Source organism: Bubalus bubalis, chromosome X, assembly GCF_019923935.1.
Source record: "Bubalus bubalis isolate 160015118507 breed Murrah chromosome X, NDDB_SH_1, whole genome shotgun sequence".
Classification (NCBI taxonomy): domain Eukaryota; kingdom Metazoa; phylum Chordata; class Mammalia; order Artiodactyla; family Bovidae; genus Bubalus; species Bubalus bubalis.
Window position 1 is genome coordinate 1,489,553 of NC_059181.1, and position 9,191 is coordinate 1,498,743.

The 9,191-nt window shown below is 47.9% G+C and overlaps 1 long non-coding RNA gene across 1 annotated transcript; it reads left to right on the forward strand.

Annotated features, from left to right (window-relative positions):
* The first annotated feature begins 227 nt into the window (after positions 1–227).
* Positions 228–8,920, forward strand: LOC123331745. Its single transcript, XR_006548500.2, has 3 exons — positions 228–1,208; positions 1,779–2,437; positions 8,461–8,920. It is a non-coding gene; the product is annotated as an uncharacterized LOC123331745 (long non-coding RNA).
* Positions 8,921–9,191: the final 271 nt, after the last annotated feature.

Consider the following 9,191-nt stretch of genomic DNA (forward strand, 5'->3'; position numbering starts at 1 on the left):
TTAAAACAATGGGGATAGAGCTATGACCGAGATATAGGAGCAGGGATCTAAAAATCCCAGGAAGAATAATCGATGGCAGAGATGTTGAGTGATGGTCCCGTCTGTCCAGGGAACACAATCAATGACGGAGACGGTGAGCCTTGATCGCTGCGCTCACCTCCGTCCAGGAGAAACAGTCCGCGGACTGAGACGGTGGGTGGGGATCGTCTTCTTCCAAGTTTTATTACAAGGCGAGTTTGAAATGCGGGACTTTCCATTCCACCCTCTGGCCCAGGAATGCTTTGCTGGCCCAGAGAGTCAAGATTTCCTGGCAGAGGGTGCTCCTGAGAATATTGTGGAGCAGGGAATAGATCAAACTTGTTTTGTTTGGCGCGGGGGTTGGGGGGCCGGTGGGCTCCTATAGTTCCCTCCATAGCTCGGTGGTAAAGAAACCTCGTGCAATGCAGGAGACCCAGGTTCGATCCCTGGGTCGGGAAGATGCCCTGCAGGAGGGCATGGTGGGTCGGGAAGATGCCCTGGAGGAGGGCATGGCAACCCACTGCAGTATCCTTGTCTGCAGAATCCCAGGGATAGCGGAGCCTGGCGGGGCTACAGCCCATGGGGTCGCACAGTCGGACTTGTGCAGCCTGTATGGTCTTTTACGAAGCTCCTCCCCCGAGACCTTGTATCCCTCTAAGATCGTCAGCTCTGATGACCCTAGATACAGTTGCCCGGCAGTTTGCTAACGCTGGGTGTGTTTACATTGCTGGATTTCCCGTCCAGGGTCCTCAAACTCCACACGTGGCGACGGGCCTCTGACAGGACCCCACTCTGAAGGCAGGACAGCTGCTTTGCAGACTTGAAAGGAAGCACCACCGCCCGAGGTTAATCAGCACAGAGGGGTAACGCCCCTGAGATCAGAGAGACGCGAGGGAAGCGAAGGAGGGTTTAAGAAGCTGCAGAGGCGTCTCTGGGCGGAGGCCCTGGGCGGGGTGTGTGCGGGAGGGGCGGAGGGGGGGACTTTGACGCGCGTTGCCACATGCACTTTTAAGGAGTGAGGAGGCAACGGACCAGCCCCGCTGTTTCCATGGCAACGGGGCGGCTGCAATCCTCCGGCTGCAAACCGCTTCCCTCTTTGTGAAGCCAGAAGGAGGAAAAGAGCTAGCTCAACTCAGAGAGGACCTTACCTCCTAGAGCGGGGATCGAACCAGCACGCCCTGCCCTGGAAGGTGACGTCTTAACCGCTGGACCACCAGAGAAGACCCAGCCCCAGGGCTCCTTTTACAGAGGCACTGGTCTTGCAATAGACAACCCCCCACCCCGAAATTAATTAAAAAAAAAAAAAAATAGAGCTTGCAAAAACGGACACTCGGGCTGATGGAAAGCAGATGGCCCCAAGGATTCTGCTTGGAGAGCTTCACTTGGTTTTTGAGCGATAAGGGTGCCGGAGGTTGAAAATTCCTCCCTTTTGTGTCTTGAGCAAAGGAGTGTGGGGTTCCAAGGTTGCCAGCTGGGTGGTTCCCCTTTCTGGTTTGAATCTCTAGGATTGCATAGATCCGAGGAGAATTCCATTTTGGGGGAGCCTCAGGCTCGGCGAGCCTGACCTCGGTTTGTCTCTGGAGCCAGCAGCCCGATCATTATGGTTCTCATCTGGTCAATTATTGGGGAGGTTTTGTTGGTGGTTGATGACTCAGCATCCCATTTCAGAGGAACCTAATGCAACTGGCAAGAAAACCGTGCTTTTTTTTTTCCTTTTCGTAAACTTAAGACTTCTTATTATTAATTTTTTTTTTAACCAGAGTCTGTTCACTTCCTATGAACGAAGCATCGCTGTGATTTCAAAAATGAAGAACCGTTCACGACATCCTCACCTGGTGTCTTTCTCGTCCTCTGGGGAGCCTGAGGCAGTCCTTACGACGACCAGCTGCTCTGGAGACAGCATCCGCCAGTAATCTCATCGTTATGGGAGTAACTCAAGTTTTCCATACTCAGGAAAACAATGCAGTGATTCAGCTTTCCCAGCAAAATCGCATAAGCCCAAAGACAAACCATGATCCATTAAAAAAAAAAAACTTAGATGTCCTAAGGAGCTTTTAGTAAAACTACTGAAAAAGTTGAAAGTGATGCATAGAAATTCTAGAAATATTAGCTTTAAATTTGATCGATTTAAAATGGTGGTTTAGTTGCTAAGTCGTGTCTGCCTCTGGGGATCCCATGGACTGTAGCCCACCAGGCTCCTCTGCCCACAGGATTCTCCAAGCAAAAATACTGGAGTGGGTTGCCATTTCCTTCACGAGGGGATCTTCTTGACCTAGGGATTGAACCCAGGTCTCCCTGCATTGCAGGCAGATTCTTTACAGTCTGAGCCACCAAGGAAGTTGGAACGTCCATTAATGTATGCAGTTCACAGAGTGGCAAAGAGTTGGACACAACTTAGCCACTAAACCACAAAATTCATGTAAGTTATATTTATTTTCATACTTTAGTTTTCACTAAAGTTTTGCTTCTAGGCAAAAGGCAAAACAAACTTTTCACCATCAAGGAAATTTTGTTTTTAAAAGGGAAGGCTGAGAAGAGGAGTTTATGGGATACTTCCAAAATATGGTGTGTATAATTAAATGTGATTGTTTAGAGGGTATTAGGTCGTGCTTACGGGAAAAAGGATCAGCTTTCTCATAGTTTGTTAAATAGAAAACCCACAAATAAGTAAGCACACATGTTGCATGGGAGTTCTGTTTGGCAGAGAGATGTCCCTGGGGGTTACTCTTTGCCAAGAGAAGAGCCCTTTTGGCTGGAAGGATTTCCCGTTGAAGGGTGTTCAAGGACAGATAGGCTGCTGTGCTCCTCTTCGGATTCTTTGCGGGGAAGTAATTCTTCACATTCAGGGTCACGGCTGGGTTACCTCTCAGGAGCCAAGAAATGGTTGTTTCTGCAGAGGAGTTCCTAATAGCGCTGGCTTTGGGTGGTTTGGGTACCTGGTAGGTGTATTTGCTAGAGTGAACACAGGTGCTCTTGCATTATCACATGAGGAAAGGGAGTGTCCGGTGTGTAATTCAGCGGAATCCCTTGCAGCTTTGGGGGAGGGGCACAATCCCTCCCCCATATGCTCTGCCTCAGTTCCTCTCTAAAGTGCCTTGTATAGTTGCTCAGTCGTGTCCGATTCTTGTGACCCCATGGACTGTAGCCTACCAGGCTCCTCTGTCCATGGGATTCTCCAGGCAAGGATACTGGAGTGGGTTGCCGTGTGCTCCTCCAGGGGATCTTCCTGACCCAGGGTCTAACCTGCATCTCCTGCATTGGCAGGCAGATTCTTTACCACTGCATGTAGCCTATTCAGTATGCAGCAGCATTATTTCCTAAAAAAATAAAGGCAATGCACACACCTTCGTGGCAAAATATATCACTACGAAAAAATGCTAACCATCCTCTGAGCCTGTAGCGAGTTGTGGAAAACCTTGAAACTCCCTGACCGCAGATCTTTTTAATGCATATGATCAAAATGAAAAAAAGCTTGAAATAGTGGACAAATTACCAAAACGTGGGCCAGGGACACAGAGTGAGCAGATGCTGCCGGGAAAATGGTGTCAACGGACTTGCCTGACTCAGCGTTGCCGTGAAGCCTCAATTTCTTAAAAAAAAAAAAAAAATAGTAGCTGAAGTACAAGAAAATGAGATATGGCTGTAACTTTTCATGGATGGATTAGGAAGGGCTTGAACATTGACCTCGGTGGATTATAAAGTACATGTGAATTTCTCAAGCCTGTAGCACCCCCATAGGCAATTTTTTTTTTTTTTTTAATGATCTGTCAACTTAAAACTGCACAGAGTGAGAGTTGCGAGTTGAGTTTTATTTGGAGGCAACATAAGGACTGCAGCCTGAGAGACAGAGCCTCAGGTAGCTCTGAGAGGCTGCTCCAAAGAGGCGGGTGGCGGCGGGGAAGGTCAGGATATATGTGACTTTGGTGAACCCAGAGTTGATGCAGGCAAGCACGTATTTTTTTTTTTTTAAGTTGCTAGTCTCGGGGAACAGATGTCAGCATGAATCATTTTCGTACTTGTCTAGATAGAGGAGATCTGAGAATTGGGCTCATAAAATCAGCTCCTGAAAATCTCTCTCTGAAGGCCTGTCCCGCCAGTTTTGAACCCAGAGCACAGATGTCTCGTCTGCTGTCCACCCTGAGCTCCTTTCACGGGGTGTTGAATGTCAGCAGCAGCTGATTGGATCCTTGTCGAGGTGGACGGAAGATGTCCATGGTGAGTGCCAATGTGTAGCTGGCAGATCCACTTTACTTCCAAGTCAACTTCAATCCCATCCTGGCTGGGAGGTTTTACAAAGACAGGCAATTCACCGCTAACACGCTTCCCATCTTCCGGGGCAAGTGCTTATGAACGGTTGAGAAGCTTAGGAGCAGAGGAGCTGCTTATACTGGAAGCAACCATTTTGCAGGATCCGCGTGCAGACCCGTTTTTCTCTCTGAGCAACTTAGCTTCGCACTTGGTGAAATTGGAAATGAGTTATAAGGTATGGCCATGGCTCCGACTTTCCAAGTAAAACAGCGGATGAAAACCTAGATGACTTCTGCAGATGCAGGGGTTTGGTGGCTGAACTAGGGCGGCAGCCTGTGGATTGAACCCACGGTCTGGGATGTCAAGAAATGGGTTCTCCCAGGAACACCTAAGCCTGCATGCCATGTGGCTGCCCAAGCTACAGCTGAGTGATATGAAACATACTCTAACATGCAGAGCTGAATTTGCTGAAGCTGAGTCTCCAGTACTGTAGCTACCTGACGCGAAGAGCTGACTTATTGCAAAAGACTCTGATGCTGGGAGAGATTGAGGGCAGGAGGAGAAGGGGGCGACAGAGCATGAGATGGTTGGATGGCATCACTGACTCGATGGACCTGAGTTTGAGCAAGCTCTGGGAGATGGTGAAGAACAGGGAAGCCTGGCGTGCTGCAGTGCATGGTGTTGCAAAGAGTGAAACATGGCTGAACAACTGAACAACCACAATTTTCAGAGCAGAGACAGACGCAAGCATCCATTCCAACACAGCCACTTTTATGGACCCAGGCAAATAGTTCCAAAGTGCGTGGTGAGTAGGTGACAAGCTACGTTTACGGCTGAATCATAATCTTTTAAAAGAACTGGTGTTGACTTGGCAGGCTGTATAAACATGACCTGTTTTACCTAAAAGGTGAATTTCCCCAAGGCTGCAGGAAATTTTGGCCTGCAGGAACCTGTTAGATGAGTGAAGCCATGCTACTCCTGAATTGAGACAATCTTGGAGATTTCGAAACTGTTGCTGCTGCTGCTGCTAAGTCGCTTCAGTCATGTCCGACTTTGTGCAACCCCATAGCAAAACCGTTAAGATATGACTATTTTTATGAATTCAGAAGGGGCTTCTCGGTTGACTTGAGTATAAAGAATCTGCCTGCAATGCAGGAGATGAAGGAGACACAGGTTCCATTCTGGGTTGGGAAGATCCCTTGGAGAAGAAAGGACAACCCATTCAAGTATTCTTGCCTGGAGAATCCCATGGACAGAGGAGCCTGGTGGGCTGCAGTCCATGGAGTTGCAAAGAGTCAGACACAACTGAGCAACTGAGCCACGCACATGAATTCAAAAAATATTGGATGCGGTTAAAAAACAAAAAAATCATGGGACAGTGTTTGCCTTCACGAAGGTGGTGCACACATTCCCAAGTCAGCATGTATCTTTCATATTTGTACTGGCTTCTGTGTTTCCCTTGCAACAAAGTCCTCTTGTGAGATTTCAAACTTATAAAAGTATATTATGCCTGAAAGCATGCCCTTGGGACCGTTCACAGCTGTGTGACTAAAGGAAGAATTTATTGCAGTTTCTGTAATTCCTCCAACCTCACCGAACACAGTGGTTCCCCAGGAATATGCAAGTTCATAGACGCTGAGCAAGCGTTTCTGTACGACTGTTTATTTTTCAAACGGAGGAGGAAAGGGCTTATGTGTTGGCACCAAGTCCGTGCCCCTGTTTAAATCACCGACTCCGCGTTTTGACATTCAACCCCGAAAGGATCGTGGCATTTTCCGTGAATACGTTTGGAAGGGAATTTTTATTTATTTATTTTTTTTTTACAGCGCACCTGAAAAGTTAACAGTGGTTTGGAATCAGACAGTATTTGTCGCTCACTCGTGTTTGCCTCTTTGCAACCCCATGGACTACAGCCCTCCAGGCTCCTCTGTCCTTGGGATTCTCCAGGCAAGAATACTGGAGTGGGTTGCCATGCCCTCTTCCAGGGGATCTTCCCGACCCAGGGATCAAACCCCACTCTCTTGTGTCTCCTCAACTGTCTGACAAGTTTTTCTTTTGTTTTTGTTGTTTTTTAACCACTGGTGCCCCCTGGGAATCCCAGGTTTGGGATCAACTTACCCACAAATACGATTGATTTTTATCACAACCTGAAGAAGTGAGAAGAAAAATAACACATCTCTTTCAAAAATGATAGCACGATTTGAAAGGAAACGCGAGCCCAGCAGATGTCATCAATCACCTGAAGTTCTGCATGGCTTCATGAATGTTGAGATCTTTGTCAGGGTGTTGCCACCATTGGCAACGGGTCAGATCAGGTTTGCCTGCGAGTTAATGGCTTCTGTGTGTTAAAATGGGAAAGACTGAGGGCAGGAGGAGAAGGGGACGACAGAGGATGAGATGGCTGGATGGCATCACCGACTCGATGGACATGGGTTTGGGTGGACTCCGGGAGTTGGTGATGGACAAGGAGGCCTGGGTGCTGCGGTTCATGGGGTCGCAGAGTCGGACACGACTGAGTGACTGAACTGAACTGAAGTCAATGTTGGATATACATAGCCAGGACAGGTACATTTGGGATTTCCCCTCTGTCTGAAGGGGAAAAAAAGTTAATTTTTTGATCTGAAATGAAAGCATTGAGCCTTTCAGCTCAAGAGGAAAAATATACATGGAGTGAGCCAGACATCTTTGGTGTTGGTCCAGTTCATCCTTGAGTCCTTTGTAGCAATAGGCTGGCCATATTTTCCTAACCGGATGCATCCACATAGACCAGGACGAAGCGGGGGCAGACACGGAGAGAAGAATGGACTTTGATGCCAGGAAAAACTGTCCTCAAACTGACCATTTCTGTGCTGTCCACTCTCTGCTTACCTCACCAGCCCATGTCGCCTTGTCGATGGAGTGGACACCATTCTGTTTCCTTTCTCCTTTCTGTCATAAGTCTGCTGTGAGTTTGGGTTCAATAAATATGTGTCTCTGCTCTTGAGAATAGATTGGGAGTTTGGGATGGACAGGCACACACTGCTGTATTTAACATGGAGAACCAGCAAGGACCTGCTGGACAGCACAGGGAACTCTGCTCAATCCTCTGTAATGACCTTATGGTCACCAGGGGGAAGGATGGGGGAAGGGATAGTCAGGGAGTTTGGGATGGACATGGACACACTGCTGTGTTTAACATGGAGAACAAGCGAGGACCTGCTGTCCAGCACAGGGAACTCTGCTCAGTGTCACGTGGCAGCCTGGCTGGGAGGGGAGCTGGGGGAGAAGGGATACGTGTGTATGTCTGGCTGAGTCCCTTTGCTGTCCACCAGAAACCATCACAACATTGTTAATTGACTATATCTCAGGGCAAAATAAAAAGTCTAAATTTGGGGGGGTAAAAAGAAACAGAAGACAGACCCAGTGGAAATACCATCAGGTGAAGAAAGGAAGCTTGGCCAGCCACGCTGGACTCTCCTCTGTGCATCCCACCGCAGTACATTTAAGAATATAAATAGGCTGTTGATGGTGTCGGGGTGCATGTCACGCCTCACCCCAGATTCCTGAGCAAATGTCCTGCTCATGTGTCATGTTCATGGACTGAAGATTTTTTGGCAGATCTTTGTAAAAGGAGTTTGGAGATGATGCCTCTTCTTGATGCGTGAAAATCCTTCCCAGTGTTTTTTAATGAATATAGACATCTTTATGGTCTTCCCTAATGACTCAGATGGTTAAAAAAAAAATAAGAAAGAAAGAAAGAAAAAAATCTGCCTGCCGATGCAGAAGATGCAGTTCTGATCCCTGGGTCAAAAACACCCCTTTTTAGGTGGAAATGGCAACCCACTCCAGTATTCTTGCCTGGAGAATCCCATGGACAGGGGAGCCTGGTGGGCTACAGCCCAGGGGGTTACAAAGAGTCTGACAGGACTGATTGACCAACACTTTCACTTTTTAACTTGATAAAAAGAAGTTGGACACGACTGAGCGGCTGAACTCATATCTATCCAGTCGGTGACGCCATCCAACCGTCTCATCCTCTGTCGTCCCCTTCTCCTCCTGCCCTCAATCTTTCCCAGCATCAGGGTCTTTTCTAGTGAGTCAGCTCATTGCATTAGGTGGCCAGTGTATTTAATGGTTCACATTTTTGTGTCTTCTTTTTTAACAAAAATCTCCTTGGACTAGAAAGAGTGAAACAAATATTTTTTTTTCTTGCAGAAGTTAACTTCAGTCCATCTGAAAGTGTATGAGTGTGTGTGTGTATCCAGATGGTTTTCATCTTTTTTCCATATAGGAAGCCAGCGATTCCAGTGCTTTTTATCGAAAGCTCTTCACTTACTAAGCCATGAGTAATCGCTCCTCTCCTGATAAGTTAGCATGTGCTGACCCAACCGTTTCCAGCCGTAGGTCTTGCGTCTGTTTTTCTGGGGTCTTTATCTGACCACTGCAGCCAGATGGACATGTTGGAGGCAGGCCACAGCAGGCTGCAGCCTGAGGGTCCCTTCAAAGCAGCCGCCACGTAAAGAGTGAGTAGTCTCGGTGGTCAACACTGCACTTCCATCACCCCGCAGCAGGGAGGCTTCTGTGGCGTTTCCCACAGCCTCTGCAAAGCTCACAGCAGGATTAAACCCAGTCGTCGATGGTGGTTTGCTATTGTTTGTTGTTTTAGTAGCTAAGGCATGGCCATCTCTTTTGGGACCCCGTGGACTCTAGCCCGCCAGGCTCCTCTGTCCACAGGATTCTCCAGGCAGGAATACTGGAGTGGGTTGCCATTCCCTTCTCCAGGGGATCTTCCCAATGCAAGAATCGAACCCGTGTCTCCTGCACCGGCAGGTGGATTCTTTACCACTGAGCCCAGTGGAAAGCCCTGTCTGTGTTTGGAACATGCTTGATAAACACCCTAGTCATCAGCCTCATCATTTCTCTGCTTTTGGTTTATTGCTGATGTT